General features: G+C 34.5%; 18 non-coding genes across 18 annotated transcripts; all 18 read right to left on the reverse strand.

Annotated features, from left to right (window-relative positions):
- Positions 1-456: 456 nt before the first annotated feature.
- On the reverse strand, positions 457-529 carry TRNAR-CCU (transfer RNA arginine (anticodon CCU)). Its single transcript has one exon. It is a non-coding gene; the product is annotated as a tRNA-Arg (tRNA).
- A 129-nt stretch (positions 530-658) lies between these two features.
- On the reverse strand, positions 659-751 carry TRNAI-UAU (transfer RNA isoleucine (anticodon UAU)). The gene is given in 2 exon segments: positions 659-694; positions 714-751. It is a non-coding gene; the product is annotated as a tRNA-Ile (tRNA).
- A 1,141-nt stretch (positions 752-1,892) lies between these two features.
- Positions 1,893-1,985, reverse strand: TRNAI-UAU (transfer RNA isoleucine (anticodon UAU)). The gene is given in 2 exon segments: positions 1,893-1,928; positions 1,948-1,985. It is a non-coding gene; the product is annotated as a tRNA-Ile (tRNA).
- A 1,141-nt stretch (positions 1,986-3,126) lies between these two features.
- On the reverse strand, positions 3,127-3,219 carry TRNAI-UAU (transfer RNA isoleucine (anticodon UAU)). Its single transcript is given in 2 exon segments — positions 3,127-3,162; positions 3,182-3,219. It is a non-coding gene; the product is annotated as a tRNA-Ile (tRNA).
- A 2,375-nt stretch (positions 3,220-5,594) lies between these two features.
- TRNAI-UAU (transfer RNA isoleucine (anticodon UAU)) lies at positions 5,595-5,687 on the reverse strand. Its single transcript is given in 2 exon segments — positions 5,595-5,630; positions 5,650-5,687. It is a non-coding gene; the product is annotated as a tRNA-Ile (tRNA).
- A 1,154-nt stretch (positions 5,688-6,841) lies between these two features.
- On the reverse strand, positions 6,842-6,934 carry TRNAI-UAU (transfer RNA isoleucine (anticodon UAU)). The gene is given in 2 exon segments: positions 6,842-6,877; positions 6,897-6,934. It is a non-coding gene; the product is annotated as a tRNA-Ile (tRNA).
- Positions 6,935-9,309: 2,375 nt separating this feature from the next.
- On the reverse strand, positions 9,310-9,402 carry TRNAI-UAU (transfer RNA isoleucine (anticodon UAU)). Its single transcript is given in 2 exon segments — positions 9,310-9,345; positions 9,365-9,402. It is a non-coding gene; the product is annotated as a tRNA-Ile (tRNA).
- Positions 9,403-10,543: 1,141 nt separating this feature from the next.
- On the reverse strand, positions 10,544-10,636 carry TRNAI-UAU (transfer RNA isoleucine (anticodon UAU)). Its single transcript is given in 2 exon segments — positions 10,544-10,579; positions 10,599-10,636. It is a non-coding gene; the product is annotated as a tRNA-Ile (tRNA).
- A 2,940-nt stretch (positions 10,637-13,576) lies between these two features.
- TRNAI-UAU (transfer RNA isoleucine (anticodon UAU)) lies at positions 13,577-13,669 on the reverse strand. Its single transcript is given in 2 exon segments — positions 13,577-13,612; positions 13,632-13,669. It is a non-coding gene; the product is annotated as a tRNA-Ile (tRNA).
- Positions 13,670-14,823: 1,154 nt separating this feature from the next.
- Positions 14,824-14,916, reverse strand: TRNAI-UAU (transfer RNA isoleucine (anticodon UAU)). Its single transcript is given in 2 exon segments — positions 14,824-14,859; positions 14,879-14,916. It is a non-coding gene; the product is annotated as a tRNA-Ile (tRNA).
- Positions 14,917-15,855: 939 nt separating this feature from the next.
- On the reverse strand, positions 15,856-15,928 carry TRNAR-CCU (transfer RNA arginine (anticodon CCU)). Its single transcript has one exon. It is a non-coding gene; the product is annotated as a tRNA-Arg (tRNA).
- A 129-nt stretch (positions 15,929-16,057) lies between these two features.
- TRNAI-UAU (transfer RNA isoleucine (anticodon UAU)) lies at positions 16,058-16,150 on the reverse strand. Its single transcript is given in 2 exon segments — positions 16,058-16,093; positions 16,113-16,150. It is a non-coding gene; the product is annotated as a tRNA-Ile (tRNA).
- A 940-nt stretch (positions 16,151-17,090) lies between these two features.
- TRNAR-CCU (transfer RNA arginine (anticodon CCU)) lies at positions 17,091-17,163 on the reverse strand. The gene has a single exon. It is a non-coding gene; the product is annotated as a tRNA-Arg (tRNA).
- Positions 17,164-17,292: 129 nt separating this feature from the next.
- TRNAI-UAU (transfer RNA isoleucine (anticodon UAU)) lies at positions 17,293-17,385 on the reverse strand. Its single transcript is given in 2 exon segments — positions 17,293-17,328; positions 17,348-17,385. It is a non-coding gene; the product is annotated as a tRNA-Ile (tRNA).
- Positions 17,386-18,325: 940 nt separating this feature from the next.
- TRNAR-CCU (transfer RNA arginine (anticodon CCU)) lies at positions 18,326-18,398 on the reverse strand. Its single transcript has one exon. It is a non-coding gene; the product is annotated as a tRNA-Arg (tRNA).
- A 1,162-nt stretch (positions 18,399-19,560) lies between these two features.
- TRNAR-CCU (transfer RNA arginine (anticodon CCU)) lies at positions 19,561-19,633 on the reverse strand. Its single transcript has one exon. It is a non-coding gene; the product is annotated as a tRNA-Arg (tRNA).
- A 262-nt stretch (positions 19,634-19,895) lies between these two features.
- TRNAI-UAU (transfer RNA isoleucine (anticodon UAU)) lies at positions 19,896-19,988 on the reverse strand. Its single transcript is given in 2 exon segments — positions 19,896-19,931; positions 19,951-19,988. It is a non-coding gene; the product is annotated as a tRNA-Ile (tRNA).
- Positions 19,989-20,928: 940 nt separating this feature from the next.
- Positions 20,929-21,001, reverse strand: TRNAR-CCU (transfer RNA arginine (anticodon CCU)). The gene has a single exon. It is a non-coding gene; the product is annotated as a tRNA-Arg (tRNA).
- Between the last annotated feature and the right edge of the window lie 831 nt (positions 21,002-21,832).

Below are 21,832 nucleotides of genomic sequence, written 5' to 3' on the forward strand. Positions count from 1 at the left end.
GTGGCAGAAGAAATATGATAAAATCAAAAATACCATTCTTCCAACATGCAAGAAAGGACTTCAAGATTCCCATCTGCAATTGCCTTAGATAATGTCATATTTCAGCCACTCTGGTACTTATTTGCAAGACAAACTCTACAGAAATGTTGAGGTAAATGGAGATTTCTTGTAAGAACAAAATCACAAGCATTGAAAAAAGAATCATTTTTTGTGAAGACTAATGAGCAACAAAGGAATATGCATCCAAGATGGGTCTTTAAACCTTGGTCCTCAATTATAGAAAAACGTTTTAAGGACACTAATTCACAATGTTATCATGATAAATGTCATTTTGTAGCTACTGTGGCGACAATTAACAAGCACAACTCAACAGGACTGTTGTGCAAATCCAGCATCCAGGTGAAGCAAGGCTAAAAGAACCACCCCTAATGCTGAGATGGTTGATATAAATACAAACACCCCAGATGGGACTTGAACCCACAATCCCTGGCTTAGGAGGCCAGTGCCTTATCCATTAGGCCACTGGGGCTTACTGTCTGCTTTGTATTTCATGTTCTTGCTTTACTTTTTTATAATATCCTTACATATAAAAAATGTTCCGAGAGCAGATGATCAATGACTGATGATATCATTAAAAGAAAAAAAAGCTAAATATCCCTGCTCCAGGTGAGGCTTGAACTCACAACCTCGGCATTGCTCAACAGATACTGTCTTATAAGTAGCGCGCGCTGACCGATTGCGCCACTGGAGCACAAAGTATGCCCTGAAAATTTGGCCTTTCACTGATAAATTTTACCATTAGTTAAAAATGTCAATACACTTATTGTCTCTGTCTCCCCATCTTGATTTAATTTATTTTTGAATTCCACTATTTTACTGCATTCAATACTTCAATAAGGTACTTGATAGAAGTTAAATGCTCAGCAAAAAGAAATGATTTGTATCGCGCATTGGTGTTATTGGCTAGATTTATGTATTCGTAGGTGTAATTTGCTAAGAAAATTCATATCTAGGTTTTAATGTATCATTTTCTCAAAATTGGAAAATAATTCATTTAATTTTTTTCTAAAATGATGTTAATATAGTAGATATAGAATGTGGCATAAGGAAAACTGACACTAATGTGTCTTATAATGCACTATTTTAATATGTAAAGTCTTATATCATTATTGTAGTCTGATTAAAATAATATGTTGTTTGTTGCAACTCTACCATCTACAATGACAGTAAGATGAGTGGCAGAAGAAATATGATAAAATAAAAAATACCATTCTTCCAACATGCAAGAAAGGACTTCAAGATTCCCATCAGCAATTGCCTTAGATAATGTCATATTTCAGCCACTCTGGTACTTATTTGCAAGACAAACACTACAGAAATGTTGAGGTAAATGGAGATTTCTTGTAAGAACAAAATCACAAGCATTGAAAAAAGAATCATTTTTTGTGAAGACTAATAAGCAACAAAGGAATATGCATCCAAGATGGGTCTTTAAACCTTGGTCCTCAATTATAGAAAAACGTTTTAAGGACACTAATCCACAATGTTATCATGATAAATGTCATTTTGTAGCTACTGTGGCAACAATTAACAAGCACAACTCAACAGGACTGTTGTGCAAATCCAGCATCCAGGTGAAGCAAGGCTAAAAGAACCACCCCTAATGCTGAGATGGTTGATATAAATACAAACACCACAGATGGGAGTTGAACCTACAATCCCTGGCTTAGGAGGCCAGTGCCTTATCCATTAGGCCACTGGGGCTTACTGTCTGCTTTGCATTTCATGTTCTTACTTTACTTTTTCATAATATCTTTACATATAAAAAATGTTCCGAGAGCAGATGATCAATGACTGATGATATCATTAAAAGAAAAAAAGCTAAATATTCCTGCTCCAGGTGAGGCTTGAACTCAGAACCTCGGCATTGCTCAACAGATACTGTCTTATAAGTACCGCGGGCTGACCGATTGCGCCACTGGAGCACACAGTATGCCCTGAAAATTTGGCCTTTCACTGATAAATTTTACCATCAGTTAAAAATGTCAATACACTTATTGTCTCTGTCTTCCCATCTTGATTTAATTTCTTTTTGAATTCCACTATTTTACTGCATTCAATACTTCAATAAGGTACTTGATAGAAGTTAAATGCTCAGCATAAAGAAATGATTTGTATCGCGCATTGGTGTTATTGGCTAGATTTATGTATTCGTAGGTGTAATTTGCTAAGAAAATTCATATCTAGGTTTTACTGTATCATTTTCTCAAAACTGGAAAATAATTCATTTAATTTTTTCTAAAATGATGTTAAGATAGTAGATATAAAATGTGGCATAAGGAAAACTGACACTAATGTGTCTTATAATGCACTATTTTAATATGTAAAGTCTTATATCATTATTGTAGTCTGATTAAAAGAATATGTTGTTTGTTGCAACTATACCATCTACAATGACAGTAAGATGAGTGGCAGAAGAAATATGATAAAATCAAAAATACCATTCTTCCAACATGCAAGAAAGGACTTCAAGATTCCCATCAGCAATTGCCTTAGATAATGTCATATTTCAGCCACTCTGGTACTTATTTGCAAGACAAACTCTACAGAAATGTTGAGGTAAATGGAGATTTCTTGTAAGAACAAAATCACAAGCATTGAAAAAAGAATCATTTTTTGTGAAGACTAATAAGCAACAAAGGAATATGCATCCAAGATGGGTCTTTAAACGTTGGTCCTCAATTATAGAAAAAGGTTTTAAGGACACTAATCCACAATGTTATCATGATAAATGTCATTTTGTAGCTACTGTGGCAACAATTAACAAGCACAACTCAACAGGACTGTTGTGCAAATCCAGCATCCAGGTGAAGCAAGGCTAAAAGAACCACCCCTAATGCTGAGATGGTTGATATAAATACAAACACCCCAGATGGGACTTGAACCCACAATCCCTGGCTTAGGAGGCCAGTGCCTTATCCATTAGGTAACTGGGGCTTACTGTCTGCTTTGAATTTCATGTTCATGGTTTACTTTTTCATAATATCCTTTCATATAAAAAATGTTCCGAGAGCAGATGATCAATGACTGATGATATCATTAAAAGAAAAAAAAGCTAAATATTCCTGCTCCAGGTGAGGCTTGAACTCACAACCTCGGCATTGCTCAACAGATACTGTCTTATAAGTACCACGCGCTGACCGATTGCGCCACTGGAGCACACAGTATGCCCTGAAAATTTGGCCTTTCACTGATATATTTTACCATCACTTAAAAATGTCAATACACTTATTGTCTCTGTCTCCCCATCTTGATTTAATTTCTTTTTGAATTCCACTATGTTACTGCATTCAATACTTCAATAAGGTACGTGATAGAAGTTAAATGCTCAGCATAAAGAAATGATTTGTATCGCGCATTGGTGTTATTGGCTAGATTTATGTATTCGTAGGTGTAATTTGCTAAGAAAATTCATTTCTAGGTTTTACTGTATCATTTTCTCAAAATTGGAAAATAATTCATTTAATTTTTTCTAAAATGATGTTAAGATAGTAGATATAAAATGTGGCATAAGGAAAACTGACACTAATGTGTCTTATAATGCACTATTTTAATATGTAAAGTCTTATATCATTATTGTAGTCTGATTAAAAGAATATGTTGTTTGTTGCAACTCTACCATCTACAATGACAGTAAGATGAGTGGCAGAAGAAATATGATAAAATCAAAAATACCATTCTTCCAACATGCAAGAAAGGACTTCAAGATTCCCATCAGCAATTGCCTTAGATAATGTCATATTTCAGCCACTCTGGTACTTATTTGCAAGACAAACTCTACAGAAATGTTGAGGTAAATGGAGATTTCTTGTAAGAAAAAAATCACAAGCATTGAAAAAATTATAATTTTTTGTGAAGACTAATGAGCAACAAAGGAATATGCATCCAAGATGGGTCTTTAAACCTTGGTCCTCAATTATAGAAAAACCTTTTAAGGACACTAATCCACAATGTTATCATGATAAATGTCATTTTGTAGCTAATGTTGCAACAATTAACAAGCACAACTCAACAGGACTGTTGTGCAAATCCAGCATCCAGGTGAAGCAAGGCTAAAAGAACCACCCCTAATGCTGAGATGGTTGATATAAATACAAACACCACAGATGGGACTTGAACCCACAATCCCTGGCTTAGGATTCCAGTGCCTTATCCATTAGGCCACTGAGGCTTACTGTCTGCTATGCATTTCATGTTCTTGCTTTACTTTTTCATAATATCCTTACATATAAAAAATGTTACGAGAGCAGATGATCAATGACTGATGATATCATTAAAAGAAAAAAAAGCTAAATATTCCTGCTCCAGGTGAGGCTTGAACTCACAACCTCGGCATTGCTCAACAGATACTGTCTTAAAAGTACCGCGCGCTGACCGATTGCGCCACTAGAGCACACAGTATGCCCTGAAAATATGGCCTTTCACTAATAAATTTTACCATCAGTTAAAAATGTCAATACACTTATTGTCTCTGTCTCCCCATCTTGATTTAATTTATTTTTGAATTCCACTATTTTACTGCATTCAATACTTCAATAAGGTACTTGATAGAAGTTAAATGCTCAGCATAAAGAAATGATTTGTATCGCGCATTGGTGTTATTGGCTAGATTTATGTATTCGTAGGTGTAATTTGCTAAGAAAATTCATATCTAGGTTTTACTGTATCATTTTCTCAAAACTGGAAAATAATTCATTTAATTTTTTCTAAAATGATGTTAAGATAGTAGATATAGAATGTGGCATAAGGAAAAATGACATTAATGTGTCTTATAATGCACTATTTTAATATGTAAAGTCTTATATCATTATTGTAGTCTGATTAAAAGAATATGTTGTTTGTTGCAACTATACCATCTACAATGACAGTAAGATGAGTGGCAGAAGAAATATGATAAAATCAAAAATACCATTCTTCCAACATGCAAGAAAGGACTTCAAGATTCCCATCAGCAATTGCCTTAGATAATGTCATATTTCAGCCACTCTGGTACTTATTTGCAAGACAAATTCTACAGAAATGTTGAGGTAAATGGAGATTTCTTGTAAGAACAAAATCACAAGCATTGAAAAAAGAATCATTTTTTGTGAAGACTAATAAGCAACAAAGGAATATGCATCCAAGATGGGTCTTTAAACGTTGGTCCTCAATTATAGAAAAAGGTTTTAAGGACACTAATCCACAATGTTATCATGATAAATGTCATTTTGTAGCTACTGTGGCAACAATTAACAAGCACAACTCAACAGGACTGTTGTGCAAATCCAGCATCCAGGTGAAGCAAGGCTAAAAGAACCACCCCTAATGCTGAGATGGTTGATATAAATACAAACACCCCAGATGGGACTTGAACCCACAATCCCTGGCTTAGGAGGCCAGTGCCTTATCCATTAGGTAACTGGGGCTTACTGTCTGCTTTGAATTTCATGTTCATGGTTTACTTTTTCATAATATCCTTACATATAAAAAATGTTCCGAGAGCAGATGATCAATGACTGATGATATCATTAAAAGAAAAAAAAGCTAAATATTCCTGCTCCAGGTGAGGCTTGAACTCACAACCTCGGCATTGCTCAACAGATACTGTCTTATAAGTACCGCGCGCTGACCGATTGCGCTACTGGAGCACACAGTATGCCCTGAAGATTTGGCCTTTCACTGATATATTTTACCATCACTTAAAAATGTCAATACACTTATTGTCTCTGTCTCCCCATCTTGATTTAATTTCTTTTTGAATTCCACTATGTTACTGCATTCAATACTTCAATAAGGTACGTGATAGAAGTTAAATGCTCAGCATAAAGAAATGATTTGTATCGCGCATTGGTGTTATTGGCTAGATTTATGTATTCGTAGGTGTAATTTGCTAAGAAAATTCATTTCTAGGTTTTACTGTATCATTTTCTCAAAATTGAAAAATAATTCATTTAATTTTTTCTAAAATGATGTTAAGATAGTAGATATAAAATGTGGCATAAGGAAAACTGACACTAATGTGTCTTATAATGCACTATTTTAATATGTAAAGTCTTATATCATTATTGTAGTCTGATTAAAAGAATATGTTGTTTGTTGCAACTCTACCATCTACAATGACAGTAAGATGAGTGGCAGAAGAAATATGATAAAATCAAAAATACCATTCTTCCAACATGCAAGAAAGGACTTCAAGATTCCCATCAGCAATTGCCTTAGATAATGTCATATTTCAGCCACTCTGGTACTTATTTGCAAGACAAACTCTACAGAAATGTTGAGGTAAATGGAGATTTCTTGTAAGAAAAAAATCACAAGCATTGAAAAAATTATAATTTTTTGTGAAGACTAATGAGCAACAAAGGAATATGCATCCAAGATGGGTCTTTAAACCTTGGTCCTCAATTATAGAAAAACCTTTTAAGGACACTAATCCACAATGTTATCATGATAAATGTCATTTTGTAGCTAATGTTGCAACAATTAACAAGCACAACTCAACAGGACTGTTGTGCAAATCCAGCATCCAGGTGAAGCAAGGCTAAAAGAACCACCCCTAATGCTTAGATGGTTGATATAAAACACCCAAACACATACAAACGCCCCAGATTGGACTTGAACCCACAATCCCTGGCTTAGGATTCCAGTGCCTTATCCATTAGGCCACTAAGGCTTACTGTCTGCTATGCATTTCATGTTCTTGCTTTACTTTTTCATAATATCCTTACATATAAAAAATGTTACGAGAGCAGATGATCAATGACTGATGATATCATTAAATGAAAAAAAAGCTAAATATTCCTGCTCCAGGTGAGGCTTGAACTCACAACCTCGGCATTGCTCAACAGATACTGTCTTATAAGTACCGCGCGCTGACCGATTGCGCCACTAGAGCACACAGTATGCCCTGAAAATATGGCCTTTCACTAATAAATTTTACCATCAGTTAAAAATGTCAATACACTTATTGTCTCTGTCTCCCCATCTTGATTTAATTTATTTTTGAATTCCACTATTTTACTGCATTCAATACTTCAATAAGGTACTTGATAGAAGTTAAATGCTCAGCATAAAGAAATGATTTGTATCGCGCATTGGTGTTATTGGCTAGATTTATGTATTCGTAGGTGTAATTTGCTAAGAAAATTCATTTCTAGGTTTTACTGTATCATTTTCTCAAAATTGGAAAATAATTCATTTAATTTTTTCTAAAATGATGTTAAGATAGTAGATATAAAATGTGGCATAAGGAAAACTGACACTAATGTGTCTTATAAAGCACTATTTTAATATGTAAAGTCTTATATCATTATTGTAGTCTGATTAAAAGAATATGTTGTTTGTTGCAACTCTACCATCTACAATGACAGTAAGATGAGTGGCAGAAGAAATATGATAAAATCAAAAATACCATTCTTCCAACATGCAAGAAAGGACTTCAAGATTCCCATCAGCAATTGCCTTAGATAATGTCATATTTCAGCCACTCTGGTACTTATTTGCAAGACAAACTCTACAGAAATGTTGAGGTAAATGGAGATTTCTTGTAAGAAAAAAATCACAAGCATTGAAAAAATTATAATTTTTTGTGAAGACTAATGAGCAACAAAGGAATATGCATCCAAGATGGGTCTTTAAACCTTGGTCCTCAATTATAGAAAAACCTTTTAAGGACACTAATCCACAATGTTATCATGATAAATGTCATTTTGTAGCTAATGTTGCAACAATTAACAAGCACAACTCAACAGGACTGTTGTGCAAATCCAGCATCCAGGTGAAGCAAGGCTAAAAGAACCACCCCTAATGCTGAGATGGTTGATATAAATACAAACACCACAGATGGGACTTGAACCCACAATCCCTGGCTTAGGATTCCAGTGCCTTATCCATTAGGCCACTGAGGCTTACTGTCTGCTATGCATTTCATGTTCTTGCTTTACTTTTTCATAATATCCTTACATATAAAAAATGTTACGAGAGCAGATGATCAATGACTGATGATATCATTAAAAGAAAAAAAAGCTAAATATTCCTGCTCCAGGTGAGGCTTGAACTCACAACCTCGGCATTGCTCAACAGATACTGTCTTAAAAGTACCGCGCGCTGACCGATTGCGCCACTAGAGCACACAGTATGCCCTGAAAATATGGCCTTTCACTAATAAATTTTACCATCAGTTAAAAATGTCAATACACTTATTGTCTCTGTCTCCCCATCTTGATTTAATTTATTTTTGAATTCCACTATTTTACTGCATTCAATACTTCAATAAGGTACTTGATAGAAGTTAAATGCTCAGCATAAAGAAATGATTTGTATCGCGCATTGGTGTTATTGGCTAGATTTATGTATTCGTAGGTGTAATTTGCTAAGAAAATTCATATCTAGGTTTTACTGTATCATTTTCTCAAAACTGGAAAATAATTCATTTAATTTTTTCTAAAATGATGTTAAGATAGTAGATATAGAATGTGGCATAAGGAAAAATGACATTAATGTGTCTTATAATGCACTATTTTAATATGTAAAGTCTTATATCATTATTGTAGTCTGATTAAAAGAATATGTTGTTTGTTGCAACTATACCATCTACAATGACAGTAAGATGAGTGGCAGAAGAAATATGATAAAATCAAAAATACCATTCTTCCAACATGCAAGAAAGGACTTCAAGATTCCCATCAGCAATTGCCTTAGATAATGTCATATTTCAGCCACTCTGGTACTTATTTGCAAGACAAATTCTACAGAAATGTTGAGGTAAATGGAGATTTCTTGTAAGAACAAAATCACAAGCATTGAAAAAAGAATCATTTTTTGTGAAGACTAATAAGCAACAAAGGAATATGCATCCAAGATGGGTCTTTAAACGTTGGTCCTCAATTATAGAAAAAGGTTTTAAGGACACTAATCCACAATGTTATCATGATAAATGTCATTTTGTAGCTACTGTGGCAACAATTAACAAGCACAACTCAACAGGACTGTTGTGCAAATCCAGCATCCAGGTGAAGCAAGGCTAAAAGAACCACCCCTAATGCTGAGATGGTTGATATAAATACAAACACCCCAGATGGGACTTGAACCCACAATCCCTGGCTTAGGAGGCCAGTGCCTTATCCATTAGGTAACTGGGGCTTACTGTCTGCTTTGAATTTCATGTTCATGGTTTACTTTTTCATAATATCCTTACATATAAAAAATGTTACGAGAGCAGATGATCAATGACTGATGATATCATTAAATGAAAAAAAAGCTAAATATTCCTGCTCCAGGTGAGGCTTGAACTCACAACCTCGGCATTGCTCAACAGATACTGTCTTATAAGTACCGCGCGCTGACCGATTGCGCCACTAGAGCACACAGTATGCCCTGAAAATATGGCCTTTCACTAATAAATTTTACCATCAGTTAAAAATGTCAATACACTTATTGTCTCTGTCTCCCCATCTTGATTTAATTTATTTTTGAATTCCACTATTTTACTGCATTCAATACTTCAATAAGGTACTTGATAGAAGTTAAATGCTCAGCATAAAGAAATGATTTGTATCGCGCATTGGTGTTATTGGCTAGATTTATGTATTCGTAGGTGTAATTTGCTAAGAAAATTCATTTCTAGGTTTTACTGTATCATTTTCTCAAAATTGGAAAATAATTCATTTAATTTTTTCTAAAATGATGTTAAGATAGTAGATATAAAATGTGGCATAAGGAAAACTGACACTAATGTGTCTTATAATGCACTATTTTAATATGTAAAGTCTTATATCATTATTGTAGTCTGATTAAAAGAATATGTTGTTTGTTGCAACTCTACCATCTACAATGACAGTAAGATGAGTGGCAGAAAAAATATGATAAAATCAAAAATACCATTCTTCCAACATGCAAGAAAGGACTTCAAGATTCCCATCAGCAATTGCCTTAGATAATGTCATATTTCAGCCACTCTGGTACTTATTTGCAAGACAAACTCTACAGAAATGTTGAGGTAAATGGAGATTTCTTGTAAGAAAAAAATCACAAGCATTGAAAAAATTATAATTTTTTGTGAAGACTAATGAGCAACAAAGGAATATGCATCCAAGATGGGTCTTTAAACCTTGGTCCTCAATTATAGAAAAACCTTTTAAGGACACTAATCCACAATGTTATCATGATAAATGTCATTTTGTAGCTAATGTTGCAACAATTAACAAGCACAACTCAACAGGACTGTTGTGCAAATCCAGCATCCAGGTGAAGCAAGGCTAAAAGAACCACCCCTAATGCTGAGATGGTTGATATAAATACAAACACCACAGATGGGACTTGAACCCACAATCCCTGGCTTAGGATTCCAGGGCCTTATCCATTAGGCCACTGAGGCTTACTGTCTGCTATGCATTTCATGTTCTTGCTTTACTTTTTCATAATATCCTTACATATAAAAAATGTTACGAGAGCAGATGATCAATGACTGATGATATCATTAAAAGAAAAAAAAGCTAAATATTCCTGCTCCAGGTGAGGCTTGAACTCACAACCTCGGTATTGCTCAACAGATACTGTCTTATAAGTACCGCGCGCTGACCGATTGCGCCACTAGAGCACACAGTATGCCCTGAAAATATGGCCTTTCACTAATAAATTTTACCATCAGTTAAAAATGTCAATACACTTATTGTCTCTGTCTCCCCATCTTGATTTAATTTATTTTTGAATTCCACTATTTTACTGCATTCAATACTTCAATAAGGTACTTGATAGAAGTTAAATGCTCAGCATAAAGAAATGATTTGTATCGCGCATTGGTGTTATTGGCTAGATTTATGTATTCGTAGGTGTAATTTGCTAAGAAAATTCATATCTAGGTTTTACTGTATCATTTTCTCAAAACTGGAAAATAATTCATTTAATTTTTTCTAAAATGATGTTAAGATAGTAGATATAGAATGTGGCATAAGGAAAAATGACATTAATGTGTCTTATAATGCACTATTTTAATATGTAAAGTCTTATATCATTATTGTAGTCTGATTAAAAGAATATGTTGTTTGTTGCAACTATACCATCTACAATGACAGTAAGATGAGTGGCAGAAGAAATATGATAAAATCAAAAATACCATTCTTCCAACATGCAAGAAAGGACTTCAAGATTCCCATCAGCAATTGCCTTAGATAATGTCATATTTCAGCCACTCTGGTACTTATTTGCAAGACAAATTCTACAGAAATGTTGAGGTAAATGGAGATTTCTTGTAAGAACAAAATCACAAGCATTGAAAAAAGAATCATTTTTTGTGAAGACTAATAAGCAACAAAGGAATATGCATCCAAGATGGGTCTTTAAACGTTGGTCCTCAATTATAGAAAAAGGTTTTAAGGACACTAATCCACAATGTTATCATGATAAATGTCATTTTGTAGCTACTGTGGCAACAATTAACAAGCACAACTCAACAGGACTGTTGTGCAAATCCAGCATCCAGGTGAAGCAAGGCTAAAAGAACCACCCCTAATGCTGAGATGGTTGATATAAATACAAACACCCCAGATGGGACTTGAACCAACAATCCCTGGCTTAGGAGGCCAGTGCCTTATCCATTAGGTAACTGGGGCTTACTGTCTGCTTTGAATTTCATGTTCATGGTTTACTTTTTCATAATATCCTTACATATAAAAAATGTTCCGAGAGCAGATGATCAATGACTGATGATATCATTAAAAGAAAAAAAAGCTAAATATTCCTGCTCCAGGTGAGGCTTGAACTCACAACCTCGGCATTGCTCAACAGATACTGTCTTAGGTAAATGGAGATTTCTTGTAAGAAAAAAATCACAAGCATTGAAAAAATTATAATTTTTTGTGAAGACTAATGAGCAACAAAGGAATATGCATCCAAGATGGGTCTTTAAACCTTGGTCCTCAATTATAGAAAAACCTTTTAAGGACACTAATCCACAATGTTATCATGATAAATGTCATTTTGTAGCTAATGTTGCAACAATTAACAAGCACAACTCAACAGGACTGTTGTGCAAATCCAGCATCCAGGTGAAGCAAGGCTAAAAGAACCACCCCTAATGCTGAGATGGTTGATATAAATACAAACACCACAGATGGGACTTGAACCCACAATCCCTGGCTTAGGATTCCAGTGCCTTATCCATTAGGCCACTGAGGCTTACTGTCTGCTATGCATTTCATGTTCTTGCTTTACTTTTTCATAATATCCTTACATATAAAAAATGTTACGAGAGCAGATGATCAATGACTGATGATATCATTAAAAGAAAAAAAAGCTAAATATTCCTGCTCCAGGTGAGGCTTGAACTCACAACCTCGGCATTGCTCAACAGATACTGTCTTAAAAGTACCACGCGCTGACCGATTGCGCCACTAGAGCACACAGTATGCCCTGAAAATATGGCCTTTTACTAATAAATTTTACCATCAGTTAAAAATGTCAATACACTTATTGTCTCTGTCTCCCCATCTTGATTTAATTTATTTTTGAATTCCACTATTTTACTGCATTCAATACTTCAATAAGGTACTTGATAGAAGTTAAATGCTCAGCATAAAGAAATGATTTGTATCGCGCATTGGTGTTATTGGCTAGATTTATGTATTCGTAGGTGTAATTTGCTAAGAAAATTCATATCTAGGTTTTACTGTATCATTTTCTCAAAACTGGAAAATAATTCATTTAATTTTTTCTAAAATGATGTTAAGATAGTAGATATAGAATGTGGCATAAGGAAAAATGACATTAATGTGTCTTATAATGCACTATTTTAATATGTAAAGTCTTATATCATTATTGTAGTCTGATTAAAAGAATATGTTGTTTGTTGCAACTATACCATCTACAATGACAGTAAGATGAGTGGCAGAAGAAATATGATAAAATCAAAAATACCATTCTTCCAACATGCAAGAAAGGACTTCAAGATTCCCATCAGCAATTGCCTTAGATAATGTCATATTTCAGCCACTCTGGTACTTATTTGCAAGACAAATTCTACAGAAATGTTGAGGTAAATGGAGATTTCTTGTAAGAACAAAATCACAAGCATTGAAAAAAGAATCATTTTTTGTGAAGACTAATAAGCAACAAAGGAATATGCATCCAAGATGGGTCTTTAAACGTTGGTCCTCAATTATAGAAAAAGGTTTTAAGGACACTAATCCACAATGTTATCATGATAAATGTCATTTTGTAGCTACTGTGGCAACAATTAACAAGCACAACTCAACAGGACTGTTGTGCAAATCCAGCATCCAGGTGAAGCAAGGCTAAAAGAACCACCCCTAATGCTGAGATGGTTGATATAAATACAAACACCCCAGATGGGACTTGAACCCACAATCCCTGGCTTAGGAGGCCAGTGCCTTATCCATTAGGTAACTGGGGCTTACTGTCTGCTTTGAATTTCATGTTCATGGTTTACTTTTTCATAATATCCTTACATATAAAAAATGTTACGAGAGCAGATGATCAATGACTGATGATATCATTAAATGAAAAAAAAGCTAAATATTCCTGCTCCAGGTGAGGCTTGAACTCACAACCTCGGTATTGCTCAACAGATACTGTCTTATAAGTACCGCGCGCTGACCGATTGCGCCACTAGAGCACACAGTATGCCCTGAAAATATGGCCTTTCACTAATAAATTTTACCATCAGTTAAAAATGTCAATACACTTATTGTCTCTGTCTCCCCATCTTGATTTAATTTATTTTTGAATTCCACTATTTTACTGCATTCAATACTTCAATAAGGTACTTGATAGAAGTTAAATGCTCAGCATAAAGAAATGATTTGTATCGCGCATTGGTGTTATTGGCTAGATTTATGTATTCGTAGGTGTAATTTGCTAAGAAAATTCATTTCTAGGTTTTACTGTATCATTTTCTCAAAATTGGAAAATAATTCATTTAATTTTTTCTAAAATGATGTTAAGATAGTAGATATAAAATGTGGCATAAGGAAAACTGACACTAATGTGTCTTATAATGCACTATTTTAATATGTAAAGTCTTATATCATTATTGTAGTCTGATTAAAAGAATATGTTGTTTGTTGCAACTCTACCATCTACAATGACAGTAAGATGAGTGGCAGAAGAAATATGATAAAATCAAAAATACCATTCTTCCAACATGCAAGAAAGGACTTCAAGATTCCCATCAGCAATTGCCTTAGATAATGTCATATTTCAGCCACTCTGGTACTTATTTGCAAGACAAACTCTACAGAAATGTTGAGGTAAATGGAGATTTCTTGTAAGAAAAAAATCACAAGCATTGAAAAAATTATAATTTTTTGTGAAGACTAATGAGCAACAAAGGAATATGCATCCAAGATGGGTCTTTAAACCTTGGTCCTCAATTATAGAAAAACCTTTTAAGGACACTAATCCACAATGTTATCATGATAAATGTCATTTTGTAGCTAATGTTGCAACAATTAACAAGCACAACTCAACAGGACTGTTGTGCAAATCCAGCATCCAGGTGAAGCAAGGCTAAAAGAACCACCCCTAATGCTTAGATGGTTGATATAAAACACCCAAACACATACAAACGCCCCAGATTGGACTTGAACCCACAATCCCTGGCTTAGGATTCCAGTGCCTTATCCATTAGGCCACTGAGGCTTACTGTCTGCTATGCATTTCATGTTCTTGCTTTACTTTTTCATAATATCCTTACATATAAAAAATGTTACGAGAGCAGATGATCAATGACTGATGATATCATTAAAAGAAAAAAAAGCTAAATATTCCTGCTCCAGGTGAGGCTTGAACTCACAACCTCGGCATTGCTCAACAGATACTGTCTTATAAGTACCGCGCGCTGACCGATTGCGCCACTAGAGCACACAGTATGCCCTGAAAATATGGCCTTTCACTGATAAATTTTACCATCAGTTAAAAATGTCAATACACTTATTGTCTCTGTCTCCCCATCTTGATTTAATTTATTTTTGAATTCCACTATTTTACTGCATTCAATACTTCAATAAGGTACTTGATAGAAGTTAAATGCTCAGCATAAAGAAATGATTTGTATCGCGCATTGGTGTTATTGGCTAGATTTATGTATTTGTAGGTGTAATTTGCTAAGAAAATTCATTTCTAGGTTTTACTGTATCATTTTCTCAAAATTGGAAAATAATTCATTTAATTTTTTCTAAAATGATGTTAAGATAGTAGATATAAAATGTGGCATAAGGAAAACTGACACTAATGTGTCTTATAATGCACTATTTTAATATGTAAAGTCTTATATCATTATTGTAGTCTGATTAAAAGAATATGTTGTTTGTTGCAACTCTACCATCTACAATGACAGTAAGATGAGTGGCAGAAGAAATATGATAAAATCAAAAAAACCATTCTTCCAACATGCAAGAAAGGACTTCAAGATTCCCATCAGCAATTGCCTTAGATAATGTCATATTTCAGCCACTCTGGTACTTATTTGCAAGACAAACTCTACAGAAATGTTGAGGTAAATGGAGATTTCTTGTAAGAACAAAATCACAAGCATTGAAAAAAGAATCATTTTTTGTGAAGACTAATGAGCAACAAACGAATATGCATCCAAGATGGGTCTTTAAACCTTGGTCCTCAATTATAGAAAAACGTTTTAAGGACACTAATCCACAATGTTATCATGATAAATGTCATTTTGTGGCTACTGTGGCAACAATTAACAAGCACAACTCAACAGGACTGTTGTGCAAATCCAGCATCCAGGTGAAGCAAGGCTAAAAGAACCACCCCTAATGCTGAGATGGTTGATATAAATACAAACACCACAGATGGGACTTGAACCCACAATCCCTGGCTTAGGAGGCCAGTGCCTTATCCATTAGGCCACTGGGGCTTACTGTCTGCTTTGCATTTCATGTTCTTGCTTTACTTTTTCATAATATCCTTACATATAAAAAATGTTCCGAGAGCAGATGATCAATGACTGATGATATCATTAAAAGAAAAAAAAGCTAAATATTCCTGCTCCAGGTCAGGCTTGAACTCACAACCTCGGCATTGCTCAACAAATACTGTCTTATAAGTACCGCGCGCTGACCAATTGCGCCACTGGAGCACACAGTATGCCCTGAAAATTTGGTCTTTCACTGATATATTTTAACCGTCAGTTAAAAATGTCAATACACTTATTGTCTCTGTCTCCCCATCTTGATTTAATTTCTTTTTGAATTCCACTATTTTACTGCATTCAATACTTCAATAAGGTACTTGATAGAAGTTAAATGCTCAGCATAAAGAAATGATTTGTATCGCGCATTGGTGTTATTGGCTAGATTTATGTATTCGTAGGTGTAATTTGCTAAGAAAATTCATACCTAGGTTTTACTGTATCATTTTTTCAAAATTGGAAAATAATTCATTTAATTTTTTCTAAAATGATGTTAAGATAGTAGATATAAAATGTGGCATAAGGAAAACTGACACTAATGTGTCTTATAAAGCACTATTTTAATATGTAAAGTCTTATATCATTATTGTAGTCTGATTAAAAGAATATGTTGTTTGTTGCAACTCTACCATCTACAATGACAGTAAGATGAGTGGCAGAAGAAATATGATAAAATCAAAAATACCATTCTTCCAACATGCAAGAAAGGACTTCAAGATTCCCATCAGCAATTGCCTTAGATAATGTCATATTTCAGCCACTCTGGTACTTATTTGCAAGACAAACTCTACAGAAATGTTGAGGTAAATGGAGATTTCTTGTAAGAACAAAATCACAAGCATTGAAAAAAGAATCATTTTTTGTGAAGACTAATGAGCAAAAAAGGAATATGCATCCAAGATGGGTCTTTAAACCTTGGTCCTCAATTATAGAAAAACGTTTTAGGGACACTAATCCACAATGTTATCATGATAAATGTCATTTTGTAGCTACTGTGGCAACAATTAACAAGCACAACTCAACAGGACTGTTGTGCAAATCCAGCATCCAGGTGAAGCAAGGCTAAAAGAATCACCCCTAATGCTGAGATGGTTGATATAAATACAAATACCCCAGATTGGACTTGAACCCACAATCCCTGGCTTAGGAGGCCAGTGCCTTATCCATTAGGCCACTGGGGCTTACTGTCTGCTTTGCATTTCATGTTCTTGGTTTACTTTTTCATAATATCCTTACATATAAAAAATGTTCCGAGAGCAGATGATCAATGACTGATGATATCATTAAAAGAAAAAAAAGCTAAATATTCCTGCTCCAGGTCAGGCTTGAACTCACAACCTCGGCATTGCTCAACAGATACTGTCTTATAAGTACCGCGCGCTGACCGATTGCGCCACTGGAGCACACAGTATGCCCTGAAAATTTGGTCTTTCGCTGATATATTTTAACCATCAGTTAAAAATGTCAATACACTTATTGTCTCTGTCTCCCCATCTTGATTTAATTTCTTTTTGAATTCCACTATTTTACTGCATTCAATACTTCAATAAGGTACTTGATAGAAGTTAAATGCTCAGCATAAAGAAATGATTTGTATCGCGCATTGGTGTTATTGGCTAGATTTATGTATTCGTAGGTGTAATTTGCTAAGAAAATTCATATCCAGGTTTTACTGTATCATTTTCTCAAAATTGGAAAATAATTCATTTAATTTTTTCTAAAATGATGTTAAGATAGTAGATATAGAATGTGGCATAAGGAAAACTGACACTAATGTGTCTTATAATGCACTATTTTAATATGTAAAGTCGTATATTATTATTGTAGTCTGATTAAAAGAATATGTTGTTTGTTGCAACTCTACCATCTACAATGACAGTAAGATGAGTGGCAGAAGAAATATGATAAAATCAAAAATACCATTATTCCAACATGCAAGAAAGGACTTCAAGATTCCCATCAGCAATTGCCTTAGATAATGTCATATTTCAGCCACTCTGGTACTTATTTGCAAGACAAACTCTACAGAAATGTTGAGGTAAATGGAGATTTCTTGTAAGAACAAAATCACAAGCATTGAAAAAAGAATCATTTTTTGTGAAGACTAATGAGCAAAAAAGGAATATGCATCCAAGATGGGTCTTTAAACCTTGGTCCTCAATTATAGAAAAACCTTTTAAGGACACTAATCCACAATGTTATCATGATAAATGTCATTTTGTAGCTACTGTGGCAACAATTAACAAGCACAACTCAACAGGACTGTTGTGCAAATCCAGCATCCAGGTGAAGCAAGGCTAAAAGAACCACCCCTAATGCTGAGATAGTTGATATAAATACAAACACCCCAGATGGGACTTGAACCCACAATCCCTGGCTTAGGAGGCCAGTGCCTTATCCATTAGGCCACTGGGGCTTACTGTCTGCTTTGTATTTCATGTTCTTGCTTTACTTTTTCATAATATCCTTACATATAAAAAAAATTCCGAGATCAGATGATCAATGACTGATGATATCATTAAAAGAAAAAAAAGCGAAATATTCCTGCTCCAGGTGAGGCTTGAAATCACAACCTAGGCATTGCTCAACAGATACTGTCTTATAAGTACCGCGCGCTGACCGATTGCGCCACTGGAGCACACAGTATGCCCTGAAAATTTGGCCTTTCACTGATATATTTTACCATCAGTTAAAAATGTCAATACACTTATTGTCTCTGTCTCCCCATCTTGATTTAATTTCTTTTTGAATTCCACTATTTTACTGCATTCAATACTTCAATAAGGTACTTGATAGAAGTTAAATGCTCAGCATAAAGAAATGATTCGTATCGCGCATTGGTGTTATTGGCTAGATTTATGTATTCGTAGGTGTAATTTGCTAAGAAAATTCATATCTAGGTTTTACTGTATCATTTTCTCAAAATTGGAAAATAATTCATTTAATTTTTTCTAAAATGATGTTAAGATAGTAGATATAAAATGTGGCATAAGGAAAACTGACACTAATGTGTCTTATAATGCACTATTTTAATATGTAAAGTATTATATCATTATTGTAGTCTGATTAAAAGAATATGTTGTTTGTTGCAACTCTACCCTCTACAATGACAGTAAGATGAGTGGCAGAAGAAATATGATAAAATCAAAAATACCATTCTTCCAACATGCAAGAAAGGACTTCAAGATTCCCATCAGCAATTGCCTTAGATAATGTCATATTTCAGCCACTCTGGTACTTATTTGCAAGACAAACTCTACAGAAATGTTGAGGTAAATGGAGATTTCTTGTAAGAACAAAATCACAAGCATTGAAAAAAGAATCATTTTTTTGTGAAGACTAATGAGCAACAAAGGAATATGCATCCAAGATGAGTCTTTAAACCTTGGTCCTCAATTATAGAAAAAAGTTTTAAGGACACTAATCTACAATGTTATCATGATAAATGTCATTTTGTAGCTACTGTGGCAACAATTAACAAGCACAACTCAACAGGACTGTTGTGCAAATCCAGCATCCAGGTGAAGCAAGGCTAAAAGAACCACCCCTAATGCTGAGATTGTTGATATAAATACAAACACCCCAGATTGGACTTGAACCCACAATCCCTGGCTTAGGAGGCCAGTGCCTTATCCATTAGGCCACTGGGGCTTACTGTCTGCTTTGCATTTCATGTTCCTTCTTTACTTTTTCATAATATCCTTACATATAAAAAATGTTCCGAGAGCAGATGATCAATGACTGATGATATCATTAAAAGAAAAAAAGCTAAATATTCCTGCTCCAGGTGAGGCTTGAACTCACAACCTCGGCATTGCTCAACAGATACTGTCTTATAAGTAGGGCGCGCTGACCGATTGCGCCACTGGAGCACACAGTATGCCCTGAAAAAGAAAAAAAAGCTAAATATTCCTGCTCCAGGTCAGGCTTGAACTCACAACCTCGGCATTGCTCAACAAATACTGTCTTATAAGTACCGCGCGCTGACCAATTGCGCCACTGGAGCACACAGTATGCCCTGAAAATTTGGTCTTTCACTGATATATTTTAACCGTCAGTTAAAAATGTCAATACACTTATTGTCTCTGTCTCCCCATCTTGATTTAATTTCTTTTTGAATTCCACTATTTTACTGCATTCAATACTTCAATAAGGTACTTGATAGAAGTTAAATGCTCAGCATAAAGAAATGATTTGTATCGCGCATTGGTGTTATTGGCTAGATTTATGTATTCGTAGGTGTAATTTGCTAAGAAAATTCATACCTAGGTTTTACTGTATCATTTTTTCAAAATTGGAAAATAATTCATTTAATTTTTTCTAAAATGATGTTAAGATAGTAGATATAAAATGTGGCATAAGGAAAACTGACACTAATGTGTCTTATAAAGCACTATTTTAATATGTAAAGTCGTATATTATTATTGTAGTCTGATTAAAAGAATATGTTGTTTGTTGCAACTCTACCATCTACAATGACAGTAAGATGAGTGGCAGAAGAAATATGATAAAATCAAAAATACCATTCTTCCAACATGCAAGAAAGGACTTCAAGATTCCCATCAGCAATTGCCTTAGATAATGTCATATTTCAGCCACTCTGGTACTTATTTGCAAGACAAACTCTACAGAAATGTTGAGGTAAATGGAGATTTCTTGTAAGAACAAAATCACAAGCATTGAAAAAAGAATCATTTTTTGTGAAGACTAATGAGCAAAAAAGGAATATGCATCCAAGATGGGTCTTTAAACCTTGGTCCTCAATTATAGAAAAACCTTTTAAGGACACTAATCCACAATGTTATCATGATAAATGTCATTTTGTAGCTACTGTGGCAACAATTAACAAGCACAACTCAACAGGACTGTTGTGCAAATCCAGCATCCAGGTGAAGCAAGGCTAAAAGAACCACCCCTAATGCTGAGATAGTTGATATAAATACAAACACCCCAGATGGGACTTGAACCCACAATCCCTGGCTTAGGAGGCCAGTGCCTTATCCATTAGGCCACTGGGGCTTACTGTCTGCTTTGTATTTCATGTTCTTGCTTTACTTTTTCATAATATCCTTACATATAAAAAAAATTCCGAGATCAGATGATCAATGACTGATGATATCATTAAAAGAAAAAAAAGCGAAATATTCCTGCTCCAGGTGAGGCTTGAAATCACAACCTAGGCATTGCTCAACAGATACTGTCTTATAAGTACCGCGCGCTGACCGATTGCGCCACTGGAGCACACAGTATGCCCTGAAAATTTGGCCTTTCACTGATATATTTTACCATCAGTTAAAAATGTCAATACACTTATTGTCTCTGTCTCCCCATCTTGATTTAATTTCTTTTTGAATTCCACTATTTTACTGCATTCAATACTTCAATAAGGTACTTGATAGAAGTTAAATGCTCAGCATAAAGAAATGATTCGTATCGCGCATTGGTGTTATTGGCTAGATTTATGTATTCGTAGGTGTAATTTGCTAAGAAAATTCATATCTAGGTTTTACTGTATCATTTTCTCAAAATTGGAAAATAATTCATTTAATTTTTTCTAAAATGATGTTAAGATAGTAGATATAAAATGTGGCATAAGGAAAACTGACACTAATGTGTCTTATAATGCACTATTTTAATATGTAAAGTATTATATCATTATTGTAGTCTGATTAAAAGAATATGTTGTTTGTTGCAACTCTACCCTCTACAATGACAGTAAGATGAGTGGCAGAAGAAATATGATAAAATCAAAAATACCATTCTTCCAACATGCAAGAAAGGACTTCAAGATTCCCATCAGCAATTGCCTTAGATAATGTCATATTTCAGCCACTCTGGTACTTATTTGCA

The sequence above is a fragment of the Crinia signifera genome, chromosome 5, assembly GCF_055691185.1.
Source record: "Crinia signifera chromosome 5, ASM5569118v1, whole genome shotgun sequence".
In the NCBI taxonomy this organism is placed as follows: Eukaryota; Metazoa; Chordata; class Amphibia; order Anura; family Myobatrachidae; genus Crinia; species Crinia signifera.